The sequence below is a fragment of the Adiantum capillus-veneris genome, chromosome 21 (assembly GCF_014529385.1).
Source record: "Adiantum capillus-veneris isolate H3 chromosome 21, ASM1452938v2, whole genome shotgun sequence".
In the NCBI taxonomy this organism is placed as follows: Eukaryota; Viridiplantae; Streptophyta; class Polypodiopsida; order Polypodiales; family Pteridaceae; genus Adiantum; species Adiantum capillus-veneris.
This window is the reverse complement of record NC_140951.1, coordinates 34,120,310-34,140,932: the sequence shown is the minus strand read 5'-3', so window position 1 is coordinate 34,140,932 and position 20,623 is coordinate 34,120,310.

The following is a 20,623-nucleotide window of genomic DNA, read 5'->3' as shown; positions in this document are numbered from 1 at the left end:
CGTCTTGCTTTCTATGCGGTGGGAGTGTCCATGACGTGCTTTCTATGCGGTGGACATACCTAGTTGTATGGGCAGCTAGGCGACAACGGGAGGAGTGAACTCTCGCTGGAGGGGGGATGTTGTACCTCCAGAACATTGGAATTTTTATGAATAAGTTTGAGTAGAATTTTTACTAGAATTCTATCTTGGTGTTTTTTGCAATACTGGTTGAAGGGCTGTTTTAACGAACCATGTGATTCGGAATTAAACAAGGAATATTTATGTTGAACAACCTTTGTGGTAGTAATTAGGTCACACGATGAAGTGTGAGTGTGGGGGTGGAAAGTGGGGGCTTGGCTCGAGCTGCCAATGCCTACGAAATGGGTGGTCCCGATTGGTCGGGAACTCTCTGTCCCCATAGTGCTTACTCGATATTAGTAATGCTCATTGCCTCTAGAGCGGGGAATTCTCGAGAGTACGTGCCTCTGAAACATGGGGAAAAAGGCACTCGGGGTTTCTCTCCTCTTGGAAGGTGGGTCTTAGGATCGCTAGATAGTTAAGTACGCTTCCCCTGCGAGATGGAGCTAGATCTCGTTGCTAGTAGGCTCGAACTCGACTCACTTTGTGATGAGAGATCGTCCGCTAGTTGAACCCTGAACCATTTTGTTTGCTTCCGCTATAGATCTAGTGGCCACCAGGTTTACCATCAGATCCGTTGTTTGATACGACGGGGTGGGGACCTCACAACAACAAAGGGAGCTCTGTCAGGGAAAGAAGGGAGGCTATAGAGGTTTATGGGTCCAAGAAACAGAATGCAACCTATGGAGATATGGCAGACCAAAGAGCGGCAACCCTTTGCCGACTGTACAACCAGTTTCTCCATATTTGCACTAAAAGACTGCAAAAGTATACGACACCACCCCATGCCATTGCAACTACCATCACATGGGCATTGAAGAGCAATATGCCAAAAGAGGTGAATTACGCTCAACACATCCACAAGCAAGTAATTGCCATGCACAACGAGAAGCCAAAGTATAAAGGAGGAGCTGAAGTTCTGACAAGAATAGCTTATGAAGCTATTGGAGCCAGTGATCAATGGCCAAAGGTTCCCTCCCTGAATGAGTGGCTTAGAGAAGCCGATGAGGAGGAAGAACAGCCTGAAGTATCCAAGAGGGCGTCCACAAGAGCACGCAGGAAACTAGAAATAGTTTCAGAACCTGAAGAGGATGTGGATGAGCCGCTTATGAAGAAAGCAAAGAAGAAGGTTGCTCCCAAGCAAACCAAAAGTCAGAAAGCGGCAAGAATGGAAAGACTGGTGGAGCAGTTTAGAGCGAAAAGAGCTCTAAAGGGGGACTTTGAAGAAAAGTGGGTGCCAGACCCCACTAAAGTCGGAACTAGCTCAGCCAGGCCACATGTTGATCAATATGATCAATATATTAGAGCTTATGAGGAGTCAGAGGCTATACTGGAGCAGCAACCTGTCGAGCCATACACTGAAGAGGAAATACAGCTTTTAAAAGCTGAGCTGAAAAAGGACGACAAGGGGAAGAAGAAAGTAGATGAGTCTACTGAACCTCAAGAGAAAGACGGGCAAGCAAACAAAGGGAAAGCCAAGATGACTGAGGACAATCAGCCCTCCTTTATTGATGTACCAAGCCCGAAGAAGACGGAAATCATTGTGGAAGAGACCACAATAGAGATGGACACGGCTGGTATGGAAAAGCCGGAGGCCGGGACCAAGGAAAAGGAGATAGATCCAATTCAGCAAAAGAAAAACGATTATGAGGATCTGGTAGTGATAGGGTACACTGAAGAAGAGGCCCTTGAGGCAGTCTATGGAATCCTCCTACAAAAACAAGATGATCGGAGAGGGACAGAGGAAAAAATAAAGAGTACAAAAGAGAGTGAAGAGAAACTAGACGAGCAGAACGTACTAGAAGAGCCAAAGCCAGTGGAGGTGGTGGCAGAAAAAGCTTTAGAGTTGACAGATGAAGATGTAAAAGACATGCACATGGTGCATGAACTGCTCAGCAAGATCAAAGAAAGACCCAAGGCAAAGGAAGTGGAGATTGAGACAGCCAAACAAAGGGAAGCCGAGTTGCAGAGGAAATTAGAGAATGCTATGACTGAATCTGAAAGTCATAAAGCATCACTCTACGACGTGGAAAACGAGAGAGACGGCTTGATACTCCAGCTAGCCGAGGCTTCAAGAGAAGTAACAAGTGCACAGGAAGCAAGGGAGCGGATGGAAGACGACTTGGAGGCGGCTAAAGATGAGCTCATTGAGCTAAGGGAAAGAGTCGAGCTCCAAGAAAGAACAATCACTAGACTCAGGACTACCCCTAGAGCTAGCAGAGCAGGAACCGAACAAGAGGGAGCTCTTGTACCAGCTCTGGAAGACCAGGTCCGAAGCTTACAAAGAGAGCTAAGATTAGAGCAAGTGCAAAGGTTGCACATTGCGGAGGGATCATTGGCAGCAGAGGAGAGGCTCACTTTAGAAAATCAAACACTAAGAACAGAGAATGAGACCCTCCGCAAACAGCTCCAAGATCTACAAGAGCAACAAAGAAGAGAGAGAGAGACACCACAAGAAGGATCAGGTGGAGCAGCCATAGAGCTACCAGAAACTGGAGAGGCAACCACAATTGAAGATCCAGCCCCAGTTCAAGAGGTGGCCTCAACTTCAGGAATCTCTGAAGAAGAAGAACAAAGGCTCCATGGCCAAATAGAAAAGTCAACAGAGGAGAGTGCCAAGGAGGAAATGGAATGGGAGAGGAGACTCCTAATCTCCATTAGACTTCAGGGACTAGACACAAAAGTGCTCCATGAAGAGTGGATGCAACCCAGCCTTTACGAAGCAGTATGTCGCTCTTTACGAAGGCGACATCACAAAAGAGGAACAATCAAAGAAGATCGTAGATTCGCAGCCTAGATGGAGGAAAGGTTGGCTGAACAAATACTCAGCCTACCTCATCTACTTGGTAGAGGCACCAAAGGAGATTCGGGAGGATGCAACCTTCTGCCCGGTGCCAAGAGTCAGAAGCTGGAAAGAGCATGGGAGGATTGCAAAAAAGAAGCCAAATTGGCTTAATTACCCCAGGATGCCAGGACCAAAGTCAGGAGAGAGAATAGGTAAAGCCTACATGGTGAAAACCCTAACGGGCACCATCAAGCTCTTTACTGGCTCTCCTGACCTTTCGTGTCAGATGCTCAAGAAAATTTGCAGGACTCTCTTAGCTTGCATTGAAGTGTTCGTGCCAGATAAAGCCACGACCTCGAGTCTACTATCGACGGCCGACACAGTGATTGATATGATGTATGATCTTTCATTGCAGCCTTCTCCAAAAGTGTTGCACCTCCTATACCAGAGGATTATGTTTTTGCCTAGCTTCCACATGCAAACATTCGAAGAAGATTTCTACACCGGCTTTTTCACCCACGAAAGCAAAATATTCGGCCCAACCTTGACCATCGGCAACCTACGATACGAATCACATTTGCAGATGCTCAAGACGACAGGAATTTATTGACCAAGCATAAAAGTCATGTCAGGGACGACATGAATGCGGAGGGAAGGAGTGTTGAGCCAGCAGAGCCAGCAGAGGATCACACCCACATTTTTGCTCACACTCATCATTTTTGTAACCATTGATTGTAATAAATGTCTTTCCGACATTGATTTTGATTGGAGCCATTCATTAAGTAACGGGACTCAATTGAGTTTCCAGCTTGTAATTCTGAAGTAATTTCACTTGCCGATGTAATTAGTTAGAGATGTTCTCACCTCCAAGGCTGAGGTATATAAGCCAAAGTTTTGTAACCTAAAGGATTCAGTTTTTTTAATCAAAGTGAGTTTTTGAGCGCCGTGACTGTATCTGAGAGAGAGTGAGTGAGAGAGAGAGAGAGAGAGTCTTATCTACTTGCTATGCGAGCTACGGAGCCGCCATTGAAGAAGCGACACTGCCATTGTGTTAGCAACGGCGAGAGCTACGCACTGATACCAAGAGTGCGCGCTATCGGCTTCTATGTGTGGTAAGTTCCTATGAGCTTCGGTGTGAGTTTTCTTCCAACTAGTGTGTCGGAATAGAGCGTGCAACATATCTATAGAACCACAACGAGTAGAGCTACACATTAGTACCATCAGGGTCAAGTTTCGGTCACCTGTATTTTTCGGCCTGTCTTCATACGCGTTTACCGCACGGAGTGGTTATAGGTTGATTTTGCAGTTCAAGTCTTTAGGGTGTTGTTCTTACCTAGTGCATAGACTTCCCCTTGAGTTTGAGATCGATTCAATGATTCTAGATCCAGTTTCGTATAGCATTCGTTCGTAGTACGGATTTCAGTCACTTGCGTATTTTAAAACTTAGATTTGATTTCCTTAGTAGTGATTGTCATTAGAAGGTCGAGTAGGTGATTTGACACCCACCTAGTTGTTTCCATGCGCCTGCGGGTCAAGCTCCATCCTCGTCTGACAAATTCTGTTGTTGGTTGAGTTCTCGCTATTTAGCTTTCGCTAGCGGCGTAACTGCCTTAACAAGTTGTCATTAGATTATTAGAATGATATCATTTTGTACTTTATAACTTTGTGCTCACATAATCTGTTGTTTACTTATAGAGTCAACTTGTTTTGAGAGGACATGAGCAAGCAACCATGTGCAGAGATGGAAATCACCCTATTTTTGTTCCGTGAGGAACCTTTCACTACTGTGTTAAAAGATTTTGATAAGAATAGTAGGATTTCTGTAGAGTCTTGAACCAATAGGTACTCTCTAGGAGCTCTTAGAAAAGCCATCCCTATAGTACTACTATCTTCCCTAGTGTCATAGACACACAAATACTCGTGTATATGAACCTTTAGAGGAGAAAGACAAATACTTGTAAGAGAAGCCTAATAGCAACAACATTGTCTCCATTTGTAATTATTTTTATGAGGCTGGATTCCTCTATAAATGCAATATAAATATTTCTTTTTGTTAAATGGTGTCTCACTGAGTGAGAGTATTTTATTTAGATTACTGGAGTTTCATACAGATTTGAGAAATATTGGTGATTTTTTTGGATATTCTGATTTGCCTGTAAGATGTTTGAAGTTTCAAGTCTTAATCATTCCACCATGAAGAAATTCATGCAATATTTTGATTTCAGTTTAATCACTAATGGTTATTCTTATTAAGTGGATCATAACCTTTGTCAAGATGTCCTCATTTGGGGATGTTGAATATATATCAATAGCAACATTTCAAAAGTTGAGAAAGCTAAATTCTTGCTTTCCAAAATGTTATTGTTTCCATACTATATAGGCCTATGCCAAGCTTGACTTAGAGAAATGACAACTTGAGATGGAGTGTAGATATATAGGGGTGACTTATTATTGATTCTTGTTTCATCATATATATTATAAAGCCTTTGAGTTTCCACCTTTTTGAGTAGTGTTGACAAGTTTTTGGTATCAAACCTTCTTAATATCCCTATTCATTCTCTATTGGTAGCTATTTATTTGGTATTGCTAAAGATCATACTAATAGCTATCACCTTGTGAACTTAATTGTTGAATTGCGGATTTGATTTTTACTATGTAGCTCATTTGGATAGAGAAAGTGTAAACGTAAATTATAGATACATGCATTGTTAACATAGAAGATATGTATCACTCGAACCTATATAACTGCTAATCAAGAAACCTTTGGTCGGATACTATAACAATAGGGGTCACATGTGGTTTTAAATACCAAAGAAATGGCTTAACCAAAACATTCCCAAGAACACAAGGTGAACACAAGGAAGTAAAAATTGGCTCCTTGTTTGGTTGATTTCTAGTGCTAAATGTTCTGAGTGCACAAAATTTGTGAGGCCTTTGACCTTGGGAGTTCACTAAAGTATATGTAACATAGCACATGTGCTCAACAGAAGGGAATTTATATTCTTGTAAAGTTACAGAAACATGTGTAGGTAAGGCCTATAAGGGCTACTTTCAATCCATTATGGTGAACGCACATGATATAGGAAAATTTGACAGTGAATACTCCGGACATCAAACACTACAACTCTATCTCATGGCTATACATTAAAACAAAGCTCCTATTTTTCATTTTGAAGCCCCAGGGACCCTCAACAAGAGGGACCACAATGGCGCGTAGAATGCCCATCCAGGCACAAATAGGGACCAAGATATTTCCAAGAACAGGGGATGGACACAAGGAAGTAAAAAATGGTTGATAAGCATGATACAAGGTTTAGGTATTTGCCATTTGGGGGGGGGGGGAGGGGTTGCTATGAACACATTAAACTGCCCAGTTCTATCTCATGGCCATGCATTAAAAAAAGCTTGTACTTGTCATTTTAGGGGCCCAGGGACCCTCAACAAGAGGGGCCACAAGGGCGCGCAAACTGGCCATCCAAAATTTTTGGATGGCCAGTTTTAAAAAAAGCTTGTACTTGTCATTTTAGGGGCCCAGGGACCCTCAACAAGAGGGGCCACAAGGGCGCGCAAACTGGCCATCCAAAATTTTTGGATGGCCAGTTTGCGTGCCCTTGTGGCCCCTCTTGTTGAGGGTTCCGTGGCCCCTAAAATGACAAGTACAAGATTTTTTTAATGCATGGCATGATACAATGTTTAGCTATTTGCCATTGGGGGGGGGGGGGAGGAGTTTTCTATGAATACATTAATTTGCCCAATTCTATCTCATGGATATGCATCAAAAAAATCCTATACTTGTCATTTTAGGGCCCCAGGGACCCTCAACATGAGGGGCCACAAGGGCGCGCAAATCGGCCATCCAAAAATTTTGGATGGCCGATTTGCGCGCCCTTGTGGCCCCTCATGTTGAGGGTCCCTGGGGCCCTAAAATGACAAGTACAAGATTTATTTTTATGCATGGCATGATACAATGTTTAACTATTTTCCATTGGGGGGGGGGGGGGGGGGGAGGATTTTGCTATGAATACATTAATTTGCCCAATTCTATCTCATGGCTATGCATCAAAAAAAGCTTATACTTGTCATTTTAGGGCCCCAGGGACCCTCAACATGAGGGGCCACAAGGGCGTGCAAATCGGCCATCCAAAATTTTTGGATGGCCGATTTGCGCGCCCTTGTGGCCCCTCATGTTTAGGGTCCCTTGGGCCCTAAAATGACAAGTACAAGTATAAGTACAGGAGAGAGAGAGTGGAGAAGGAGGAGAGAAGGGGGTAGGGAGGGAGAGGGAGGAACATGGGAGGAGAGAAGGGGACAGTGGGGGAGAGGGAGAGAGGGGAGGAGGAGGAGGAGAGAAGAGGCAGGGAGGGAGAGGAGAGGGAGAAAGGAGGGAGGAGGAAGAGAGAAGAAAGGTTTTTTTGGGGGGGGGAGTTTTTTTTTGAAAAATTGGACTTTTAGTGCTTGTAAGTTTTAAAAAATGTCAAAAAATACTTTTTTGATATGGATATATGTTGGGGGGGAGTTTTAAGTAAAAAATAAGTAAAAATAGCTTTTTTTAAAAAAAATCAAATTTTGGCTCTTAGTGATCCACGTTTTTTGATGATGTGGCCACGCCTCTTTACTCCCTTCACTTTCAAAAAGCTAGAGAGAGAAGGTGACCTGCTAGGTCCACATCCTACATGTGTCTAAAAAAAAGGCTAGAAAAGTCTACTCAAAACTAGCTTCTTGAATGCCCTTGTCCCCTTAACCCTATAGACCATTAGCCTTAATCCCTAAAAATTAGGATTCCTTACAAGGCCCATGCAAGGTTCATATTTCTCCTAATGTTACAAGATTGTGTTACTCAGTCTACTACAGAGGCTGAATATGTTGCAGCATCAGAGGCATGCAAAGAATCAATTTGGCTTAATCGACTAGTAACAGATGTGGGAATCAAAGAAGAGATGCCTGTGTAATATTGTGATAGTCAAAGTGCTATACAATTGGCTCGCAATCCAGTTTATCACTCAAAGACAAAACATGTGGATGTGAAGTATCATTTCATTAGGGAAATGCTCGAGGATAAGCAACTTCAGCTTGTCAAAGTTCACACCACAGAAAATCCTGCTGATCTACTTACAAAAGGACTTCCCTCAGAGAGCTTTGCGCATTTTCGCAAGCAATTAGGTGTAGGGTAGTACATCACTTCTCTACATCTCTTGTATATTAGCTTGTATAGTAGCTTCTCTCACACTTAAAGTACCACATTGGACTTTAAGTGGGAGGTTGTTGGGGTATAAAGCCCAATGTGGTCGCCCAGGTAAGTGGGCGGGCCGCCAGGTATGTACACATATTCTTTCATGAAAACCTAATAAGAACTCACTATGCTCTACACATTACAGTAGAGCGAGTTCACCATATCGTCGTGCGCTTCTTCTCGCACTCTCTCTTGCGTCGCACTTTCGCTCATACTCCTTCACCCAAATCCCAAAAGGGATGAGAAGTGGGACCAACTAGAAGCAAGGAATCAACATAACCAAATTTCATGTCCAGATGCTTCCCAACATGGATCGCGATCCATGTTCTAGGTAGACATTTGACAGTAAGATTTGACCAGTATACTCTTGATTACTAGTTGAACAACTTTTCCAAAAGGAGCCATAGACAAAAAGTGAAAAAAACTGGTTAAAATCCCTGAAAAGGAGTGGTTTGCAAAAAGCCGCAAAACAGACGCAAAACCCTGCTTCTCACTTGGAAAAAACTGACCAAATCCAAAAAGACTTGGGGAATAGAATCATCATACCTTGTGTGATTAGCTCACAAAGTGTCAGTCCAAAATCTTGCCAAACATGGATCGCGATCCATGTACCTTTTTGGAAGTTTGAGCTAATAAAAGACAAGCAGGGAAGTGATAACAATTGGAGAACTTTATCCTAAAGGACCCTTATCAGAAAATTTCAAAAAGAGGGCAAAAGGTGGCAAACATCAGATCCCTACAATTGACTTTTGTCTGTCCAAAAAAGCTTTAAGGCATTCAAAAACTATATACTCAGCATCACTAGGCCAAGGACTAGCTGTGGGACAAAATTCAGTGTATTTTGACACAAAGGAACATGGATCGCGATCCATGTTTCCCTGACACAAATTGATACCAAACTAGTACCATAGCTAGAGGGCATCACAAAGAGTCCATTGGTTCTTCCAGAGTTGAAATTGGATGCAAGAAACCATTCCAATAGCTCAGAACTGACAGAAGCTTAGGCAAAGTGACAAAATCAACTTAGCCTCCAATCCAGAGATTTATTTCTAAAAATTGGTACTGGAAGACCTCTTAATCATGTTAAATCTGATGTTAGTAACAAAAGTTCAACTGGCTTCTCAACATGGATCACGATCCATGTACCTCTGAGTCAAAACAGAGACATAAACTTACCATACAAGGAGCTAGTCCATAGCAACCTGGTGCTTCTTTCAAAATTGAAATTGGATCAAAATTGTTGAGGTTGTGTAGGGAATTGTGTGCTAAGTTTTGTTGAACAAAAGCAAGAACTAACAAGAACAACTGTAAGCTTAAAGCTATCAAGCAGATTCTTGACAGGTTGCAGGTACTATACTACCCAGCAAGCAAGATCAAATGGGAGATTCAACGTATTTAATAAGGTAACTCGGTTTGGATTTTTTATTACCAATTCTTCATGAATCTGCGATCAAGAAGATTGTACCAGAATAGGAACCCCAACATCTTTGATCAAGGGAGTAATCACTTGATGGAAGAAAGCATGAATTAGAGACCACAGCCGCCTTTGGAACCCTTTTTAGAGGAGAGTTTCTCTGACACTTTGTCCGAGAGATCATACGGCATCATGACTGAAGATTCTAACAAGTCAAACCCTAAGGGAACAACTTCGATGGGTGCAGGTCCTTCTCAGCCTACATCTGATGTGAAATTGTTGTATTTGAAGTTTCAATTTGAAAATGTCCTTAAAGCCAAAATCTATAAGGATGGAATGGACCGCTATTGTGTTAAGTTGAAAAATAAGCCGAGCGAGTTCAGAGACCTTGTAGATGTTGATATGACGGGGATAGATATTTAGACCAAGAGGGAATGATGTACCTAGTGGTTCATAACCCTTTTATTGTGGATAAATGGGGAATGACCGGCACCAAGGACAAAATAGATAATGAGTTGGTCGATGCTCCACCCAAAATGGAGAAACAAAACGCGGTACTCAAACGCACCAATGAGACAGAGCTCCTTAACACAGACAACACATATGTGGGGCTTTATAAGTTCAATAATGGAGAACAAAAAATCTATTACAGATGTGATGTGCCCCGCATCAAAGAATTAACAAACTGAAAAAACTTGTATGTTTACACGTACACAGAGGGCATAAGTATTCAGGTGATCATAATGGACAAGTATGGCCGAAAGTACTCTCCAATGGATTGGAAGGAGTTAGAGAGATATACATATTTTGGAGGACCACTCCACCAATACTACGTAAATATGGAAGAGGTAAAAACCACGACTACTCACATCAGACCTGAGACTGTACATGAGAGCCCCTTGAGAACCAGAGTGGAGGATTCTTATGGACATGAACGAGTTCCAAAAACAGAACCTTTAGGATCGATGGCGTCTAGGAATTCCATGAACACACATAGGGGCAGTACTGTTCTTGAATTCACTTACACCACTGGAATCCCTGTGACTATTACACGAGATCGACTTGATGAACGTATAGCAGATAGGATACCACTGTTAGTACCAAGAGGAGATTATGAACCAAGAGAAGACACACCAGGGGGACCAAAAGTTGTTAGAATGGTTGCAGAGGCCAAGCGTATGCGACCATCTGGGGGGTGTTGTCTATTATGGGGGTCATCACCTCCATGATTTGACTATTGCATCATGGTGCTTGAATTGAAAAAAAACAATCAATATCACGAAATGCAAAAAGATGGAACAAAACTCTAATAGGTAAATAAGATAACCCTTAGACTCTTACAGTGTGAAAATTGAATATCGATCCTAAACCCTAAACCCTAAACCCTAAACCCTAAAATTTATAATTCTCACGGATGGCACACAAAGTTTGTCTCCATAGTTACTAGGATATTTCTATAAATGCTCTAGAGATCCCAAAGCTTCTTTCAATAGATTTTTGGATGCTCAAAGGGTTCAACAATGATATTAAGATACGAAAGGTGGTTCCCCTTGACTCCCTTGCACTTGTAAGATTTGAGGGCCTGGTGCCAATAGTATCACCACCCGATCGTGAGATAACTACCTTGCAAGAAACCGCTCAGTGCCATTGACAACTTGTCACTTAGAAATTTCTAACAAAAATACAAGGGCACCATCGTGTCTTGAAGTTTCTTGCATTGTTTTGGTGTCTTCAAACACATACCCCAAAGGGTTATATCTGTAAACATGCTAATGACCTATTGAGGCATGTGTTTAGCTCTTATGCATGTCTTACAGAATAGCATGTCTTGACGTGATTTGGTAAAACCCATGACAACATTGAATTTTTTTTGAATTTATTTAATAAATAATCTCACCTTTTTTTGGTAATGATTATTGATTGCAACCAATGAGGCAGATTGCGCAACATGTGGCAAACATGGTATGCATCATTTTTGCAATTTCAGATTTGGTTTGTTCCTATGATGCATCAAGGCTCAATTGGACTCCAAGGTGATGTTTTGATTGTAGAGCATGGCTCACTAACTAAACATAAACAAATGAATCGAATCTTTTACCTCGACAACAAGGTACATTGCACTGTTTGCATTATCTTTGCTATTTTGGGAGTCCTACATTTGTTTGCATTCAATATGAAATTCAAGCGTTGGATCTTGAGAGTTCTTTAACGCATGGTACCTCCATGTCTATTGATATGAAATATTTTGACACCACTGACAAAATAAAACCTTTGGACACAATACTTGGGCATAGTTTACCTTTGGACACAATACTTGGGCATAGTTTTGTTCTTGTAATGTCACTCTCTAAAGCAAGGCTTCCTTTTTTGTGATTATGGCATAACACCTTCCAAAGTCTCGGGGATTTTATGAGCATATGGATTTGGAGGCTTTACAATTGTATGTGCAAAAAAATTTCAATGGGTGCTAATATTCACGAAGCCACCAGGCTTACAACTACATAGGATGAGTTCTAAGTATAGTACAACCTATGGTTAGGAGCACCAACAACATCCACCTCCCCTCCTCTCTCTCTCTCTCTCTCTCTCTCTCTCACATGCACACACACACACGTGCGTACACACACACACACACACACACACACACACACACACACACACATACACACACACACACACACACACACACACACACACAATGTTTGGGAGATCCAATGGTGCCATCGTGCATGCGCGCGCGTGTGTGTGTGTGTGTGTGTGTGTGTGTGTGTGTGTGAGAGAGAGAGAGAGAGAGAGAGAGAGAGAGAGAGAGAGAGAGAGAGAGAGAGAGAGAGAGAGAGAGAGAGAGAGAGAGAGAAAGAAAAGTAGATCCATGTTTGTGTGTGCATGTCAGAGAAACAAGCAGGTCATTGCACCACTATGTGTGCACTTGAGAGTGAGAGAGAGGACATCTCAGACTAGAGTATGAGTATCTCCTAGATGCGGTGCATCATTGTGTCTGACGCATGAGATTTCCGTGGCCCCTCTCTACAAAACTTGGCAATGGCATCCTTGAGATCCTCGATGTCACAAACTCAAACACTCGATGACTCAAGTTAGAGTGTGCCTTGAAATATTAAACGTGCATATATTTTTTTAACTTGAAATATTGCATCTCGTTGAGTTACATGGACAAGACCCGATGGGTTACGTGTTTGCTTAACTCACTGATGTTACCATATACATGTGGTAGTGATGTGTGTGAACACACTAGGACCGCCGGGGCATTTTTTCCCTCTTTAGGAGGTTTTTTCCCCGTGCCTTGTATATACGCCCATCACTCTAGGGCTATCTATCTTTCCATTGCACACTACGTAACACACTCTCTATTGTGTGCCTTGAGCTTCCTTTGTCTTCTCCAAGCTGTGTGTGTTTCTCTGCAACCCTAATTCCAACAATTGGTATCAGAGCAGGTCACGTCCTTTCGGGCTTAGTCGCCAGCCGCTCCAGCACACGCCTGCTCACCTTCTCCGATTCCAATGAGCTTTGGCAAGCGTTCACAGGTCGACAAAAATATTGGGCAAGCTCAAAGAGCTTTGTCTGCTCAGAATTTTGATTTGGGCTCATTTCGGCCTCCGTTTCCACTACAGGCAGTATTGCACAGGCTATTTTGTCATTTTGTGCAGAATTTCTGTCAGTGCCGTTTTCTGCAAAACAGGTGTCTTACAGTCTTCTACGCTTTGTGCTATATAGCATAGGTTGTTCCTGCTCCGTTTCTCCTATTTTCGGGCAGTTTTCACATCAGGTGCAGCATTTACCATGTCTAACAACAACAACACAGATGTGTTCAAGATGTTTGCTGCTGAGGACAGGTTGGATGGGGACAACTACCCTATGTGGGCTTATATGATGCAACATGTTCTTGTGTCAAAGGGTGTTTGGAACATTGTGCAGGGCATTTATGTACGTCCTGGTTCTGAGGATGTAGGCGATGCTGAGGATGTTGCAGGTCTTGCTGCAAGGATTGCAGCTGTTAGAGTTGTTTTGCCTACGGCAGAACAAGCTCGTTGGGATGTTAAGGATGCGCAAGCTCATGCATTGATTGCGTTGTCTATGAAGCGCACCATTGTTCCTCACATCCGTTCTGCAAAATCTGCAAAACAGGCTTGGGATATTCTAGCAGGTCTTTATCCAAGCCGCAATGAGGCTAAAATTGCTTTGCTGCGTAAAGAGCTAGAGTCGAAGATTATGCAGGAGGAAGATGACATGGACACTTTCCTTGCTAGTGTCAAGGATATCAATGAGCAGCTTATTTCTGCAGGTGAAGTCATTTCAGACAGTTCCCTTGTGCAGACGGTTCTTGATGCCTTACCAGATTCCTACCAGACATCTGCCTAATGACCCAAGGAAATCCTGCAGTTGTCAAGTTTGATGCATTATGCACATTGCTGTTGCAAGAGTCACTTTCTAGAAAAAACAGGACTAGGTAGCGTGTAGTTGAACAGGCCTTTATTGCTTCTCAAAGAAAGGGTGCTAACAGTAATGCAGCCACTTATTATGGTTCTGCTACGAGTGGAAAAAATTATGTTCCTAATTCTTCTGCTGGCAGTACTTCGTCTGGCAATTCTGGTGATAAGGGCAAAAAGAAGATGCGTTGCCATTATTGTAAAGCCAATGATCACTTGATCAAGTCGTGTCCTAAGTTGAAGGCCAAAGAGGCTAAGAAGAAAGAGGGTGGTTCCAATGCAAATGCTTGTTCCACTACAAATGCAGCCATTGTTGAGTCTTCTGTGAAAGGAGACCGTGTTGCTGATGTTGATGCAGAATGGGCTTTTAGCACAGAGTGCACTTACAATCCTGTTGTCCATGATGCATGCTTGTCAGTTGCTGCAGATTCACATGTGTGGTATTTCGACAGTGGTGCTACAAAGCACATTACCTCACATCGTGAATTGTTTACCTCTCTCGAGTCTGTCCCTCATGGGAATTCGGTCACTTATGCCAACAACGCCTCTTATCCAGTTCAGGGAGTTGGAAAGATTGTGCTCACTGCTGCTAATGGCAGTTCCTTCACACTTGTTGATGCACTTTATGTACCTGGGATCAAGAAGAATCTCTTATCTGTATCCGCACTTGCTAGACTTGGACTTGTAGTCAAATTTGTGGATGACAGATGTACAGTTCATGATCTCAGTTATGGTGATGAAATTGTTGCATCTGGGCTTCTGTGCCGTGGGCTGTATAAGCTCACTTTGTATGACAAGTGTGGACAAAATTTTGCAAATGCTGTTGCAGATTCAAGGGCTATTTCAGATGCAAAACTTTGGCATGCACGTTTTGGTCATCTGAATTTTGCCAGTTTGCTGCGTTTGCAGAAATCTGATATGGTTGCTTCTTTGCCACCTCTTGAAGCACCTGTCAAACATGTTTGTGAAGGCTGTATTTTGGGTAAGATGCAGCGTTCTAAGTTTCCAAAGGATGGTTCAGTTCGGGCCACATGCAGGTTGCAGCTTGTGCATAGTGATGTTTGTGGGCCCATGTAAAACTCCGTCCTTGGGCAATTACCTGTACTTCGTGACTTTCATTGATGATCACTCCAGGCATGCATGGGTATTTTCGCTTAAAGCGAAGTCCGAAGTCTTTATGTGCTTCAAACAATTTTTGGCTATGGCTGAAAATGTCTCGAAATGTACTATGGGCACCCTCCGTTCAGATTGAGGGGGGGAGTATATGTCTCATGAATTTAATGCATTTCTGGCTAGTCGTGGGATAAAACACCAATGTACAATGCCTTATACACCTCAACAAAATGGTGTTGCTGAGAGGAAAAACGGGTCACTGACGAAAATGGCACGATGTATGGTCAAAAGTCAAGCTTTACCGCATTATTTTTGGCTTGAGGCCATCATGTGTGCCACTTATGTACTTAACAGGTGTCCTACGAAAGCTTTGCAGTCTATTACTCCATATGAAGCATGTCATGATAGAAAACCTTCTATTGAGCACATGCGTGTTTTTGGCTGTTTGGCATATGCTTTGGTGCCACAAGTGCAGCGCAGAAAATTGGATGATAAGGCTGTCAAATGTATTTTTTTGGTTATAGTGCTGAAAGCAAAGGTTACAGGTTGTATCATCTGCAAAAAAAACGTATTCTGGTTTCTTGGGATGTAGTGTTTGTGGAAGATTCTGTTCAACCCTTGCTGTCATGTACTAGAGACAGTAATGTAAGCTCACAGGACATTTATGACACTTTGTTGCCTCTTTTCAGTGGTGGAAATACGAATGTAAGTTCCAATGAGGCAAATGTACAGCCTATGGGGGTTTCTGAAAATGTTTTAGATCAGCCTATTACTGATGCAGATGTACATGATGTACTTGATGAGGAAAGGGTTGAAAATGAGCAGGCTAGAGGTATGCCAAAATGGCTGGTGCACACTTTGTGTGACAGTAAATTGGATGCACCTTTGTCTAGTCGTACTCGTTCAGGCTCTCGCCATGCATCTTATGCATCAGATTGTTATGCTTTGGCTGTGTCTAGTTTACATGATGTTGAGGAGCCTCTGTCTTTTGATGAAGCACATAATTCAGAAAATTGGATGGCTGCCATGCAATTAGAATATGATGCACTTATAGAAAATGACACATGGACTTTATGTGATTTGCCTCCTGGCAAAAAGGCCATTGGTACAAAGTGGGTTTACAAGCTGAAACGCAAACTGGATGGTGAGATAGATCGCCATAAGGCTCGACTTGTTGCAAAGGGTTATGCACAACAAAAAGGCATAGATTATGAAGAGACTTTTGCTCCCACTTGTCGTATGACTACTGTGCGTTTTCTATGTGCATTGGCAGCTCATTTTGGTTGGGATGTACATCAATCAGACATTGTTACTGCTTTCTTGAATGGTGACATATTTGAGGAAGTTTATGTAACGCAGCCTCGCGGTTTTTTCATAAAAGGACAAGAGGACAAAGTGTGCAAATGTAACAAGGCTTTGTATGGGTTGAAGCAATCTCCTCGTGCTTGGTATGAGAAAGCTGACACTCATTTGGTCAAACAAGGCTTTCGTAACAGTCCAACAGAAAGCACATTGTATGTAAAGCGTGAGGGTGATGTATTTCTCATCGTGGTTCTTTATGTTGATGATTTGCTAATCACTGGACCAAATGAGAGACATATTGCTGAATTTAAGGCTGATTTGAATGCTACTTTCAAGATGAAAGATTTGGGGATGTTGCATCATTACTTGGGTATACAGTTTAAGCAGTGTGATGGTGGTATTTCCTTGTGTCAGAAAAGTTACATAGAGACATTGCTATGTAAGTTTGGACCTGAGGATTGCAAACCTATTGCCACTCCCATGGAAACAGGTTTGAAGTTGAGTCTACATGATGCTGGCGATCCTGCTGATGTCACTCTTTACCAAACTGCTATTGGCTGCCTCATTTATATCTGCAACACGAGGCCGGATATTTAGTTTGCAGTCTCACAGGTCAGCAGATTTATGCATAGCCCAGGGTCTAAGCATTGACAGGCTGTCAAGAGGATTTTCCGCTACCTTAGTGGCACTTTACATCTTGGCTTGTTTTATCCCAAGGGGGGATCATTGCCGCCAGACTTACATGCTTTTTCGGACTCAGATTGGGCTGGTTGTTTTGACACGCGAGTGTCCACAAGTGGTTTTTGTTTCATGCTTGGCAGTTCATGTATATCATGGTTGAGCAAGAAGCAACCTACTGTGGCCACTTCGAGTTGTGAGGCTGAGTACAGGGCAGTCTTCACAGCTACGGTTGAGTGTGTATGGCTCAGACGCCTTATGGCTGATTTGGGTGTTGGACAAGACACTGCCAACACTATCTACACTGACAGTCAAAGCGCATTGGCAGTTGCGGGGAACCCAGTTTTTCATGCTCGCACAAAGCACATTGAGGTGCATTACCACTATGTCAGGGAGAGGCTCTCAGCAGGAGAGATCAACTTGGCTTATGTGCCAACACAGGACAACCTTGCAGATCTTTTCACAAAGGCATTGTCTTGTGAGAAGCTTGAAGCTTTCCGCAAAGCTTTGGGCTTACTCCCCTTTGTGGACTGATCCTGTCCTCAGGGCATGGCACTTCCCTTTACTCATGTGCCAGCTCTCGTTCACCGCATCACTCCAGGGGGGATTTGTTACCATATACATGTGGTAGTGATGTGTGTGAACACACTAGGACCGCCGGGGCATTTTTTCCCTCTTTAGGAGGTTTTTCCCCCCGTGCATTGTATACACGCCCATCACTCTAGGGCTATCTATCTTTCCATTTCACACTAAGTAACACACTCTCTATTGTGTGCCTTGAGCTTCCTTTGGCTTCTCCAAGCTGTGTGTGTTTCTCTCCAACCCTAATTCCAACAACTGAGTTACATGTTTTCCACGTAGCTCACTGACTTACATGGACACCTAACTAGGATGCCATGATGGCATGAATTGTGAATCCAAGGTGGCTGCCACGTAACTTGTTGAGTTACGTGTCTTGAGTGCGTGTAGGGCAAGGTGGAACTGCCACATAACTCACCGAGTTATGTGGCGGGGCCACGGGGGCATGGATATGGAAGGTCTTCTCACCACCATGGAGTGAATACATAATTGGGCGAGTTACTAAGGGTCTAGTCTTGTGTACCCTCTTTGTAAGAAGTCTACTTATCTGAGAAATTGGGGTCACTTTGAAAAAGATTTGGAAGAATGTGTTGCATTGGAGACTTGTTGGGTCCATCAAAGTATGAGATTTTTTTGCACCATGAGCAAGGTACATGCTACATTTTTGGAGAGAAAAAATGGAACTTTCCATGCGAGATCATGTTCTCGGGGTAGATTATGGCCAAATCACGCCTATTTTGCACCAAAAAACCTCTTCGGGTGGTTTTTTGAGACCCCCGGTGCTCAAATCGAGCCTCGTATGCCACGACACTCAATCCGAGCCCCTCGGGTCTCAAAAAACACTTGAACGCGTTCTTTGGTGCAGAATAGGCATGATTTGTCCATAATCTACCCGGGGAGCATGACCTTGCATGGAAAACTCCGTTCTTTCAGCCACAATTTGGCAAATATATCCTTACAAATGGGAATATTCCAGTGAGCCTTTTTGGTTTTTTGACGGAATTATTTTGGTTTTTTGGTGAGTGATTTTTCTCATGTACGATGGCTTCTTCTCATTATGGGGGTCTTACAAATGTGATCTTCTAAAAGAATTACAAGGGTAAATCAAGGTCCATAATCAATGCATTGCCATGTTCATCTTCAACGGAATAAGACTCAATTTTTTTGAAAATACCATTTTTAGGTATGTAGTACAAATGTGAAGCTTCTATGATATGTCAATAAGAATTGATGGAATTTTAATACTCATTTAAGCTTAGCAATAAACTGCAACTATTGCATAAACTTCTATTTTTTCAAAAATAATTATTTTGGGTCCTTTGAAATCAAATATGAGTCTTATCATGTTTTTAACATATTAAAACTATACTTCCATGAATATTTCATATTGTATACATAAGTTATGGTGGTGAGATTACCAAAATCTACCATGACTTGTGTGGTCTAAGCCACTAATTTGATCCAAGGAACTTTTGTGCATATGTCCTGAAGTCCACCAACTCCCCACACCATTTTGAAATTTGGTCAAAGATTCATTAAGTTTTAAGTAGTTACTATACTTCCATCAATATTTCATATTGTATACATAAGTTATGGTGAGATTACCAAAATCTACCATGACCTGAGGGGTCTAAGCCACTAACTTGATCCAAGAAACTTTTGTGCATATGTCCTAAAGTCCACCATCTCCCCCACCATTCTAAAATTTGTTCAAAGATTCATTAAGTTTTAGGTACTTACTTAAACTTCCAAATAAGAGGCTCTCCTATATCCCATTCTCTTCCTAATTTCTATAAAGGTTGATTGTACTATTAGCAGCTAAATGTTTCATGTTCACATTTTAGATTTAGATGCCCTTTATTTAAAAATATGAATACTGATCTTTCATTTATTTTATGGTGCCTTGTGACCATCCTTTCACTAGCCACTATTGCTATCCAATTATGTACAAGAATGTATCAACTACAAAAGTTATTGGCTAACTTGATTCTCGGCACAAATTTTTGTGGGGCCTAGAAAATGAGAGAAACAATAGTATTTCAAGACAAGTGCACATAGTTAACCACTATTTGAATGACAACATAAAGTAACTTCAAAACAATGATAAAGTTTAGTGTAAATAAAGAGATGACACAATAAGATGGTAAATATTGTATTGCCTTAATCAATTACATGAGCCCACTCACTTAGCATATGAGTGGTGTACTTAAATGTTCCATACATGGGAAACAAAGCTATGCTCTCTCTTTCACTACCACTCTATTGCTCCACCTTTTGGCCCCTTCATCTTGCCTTCCATTTGCAGTACCTTTCTTTGCAGTTGTGAGTTTAGTAGACACTTTTAGTTGATTCTTGGTTGTTGAGATTTGGTTCCATACTTGAATGTCCATCTTGGATTGGTTGGTTCTTGGTCTGCAATTGAGCCACAAAGTGACTGGTTATATCTCGCTAGGGCTTGAATTTTCAAATATTGCAGGCATGAAACTCCACGTTATTAACTTTTGTGCTACATTTTCATCAAATGAAAAGTAACACATGGATAAACAATATCAGAATCTAAATACAATGTGAGTTTCTTAAATCCATAGGTGAATTTGATTGCAATATAAACATTCAAAACTTTACCTCTTCCAAGAGCAAGTATTTAACATTGTTGAATTTAGACCAATCCATATTGTGGCTTACATTGCTGAAATGCATTGGAGTCAAGTTTTCCATGAGGAGGCACTAGCACAAGTTTTCAATGTTGTTGAATATAGGAGAATCTGCTAAAACAAGAGATGATTAATAAAGAATCCTCCTAATTTCAAAGAAGAAAGGATTCCAATAAGTCAGTCATGGGAAAAATACACTAAAAACATGCTTTGCAGGAACTGACACTTACCTTAAGATCCTTAGCCAACATTGAAAATTTGTGACCCTTCATAAGCCTTACATACACCCCTTGCATTCTGCGACAT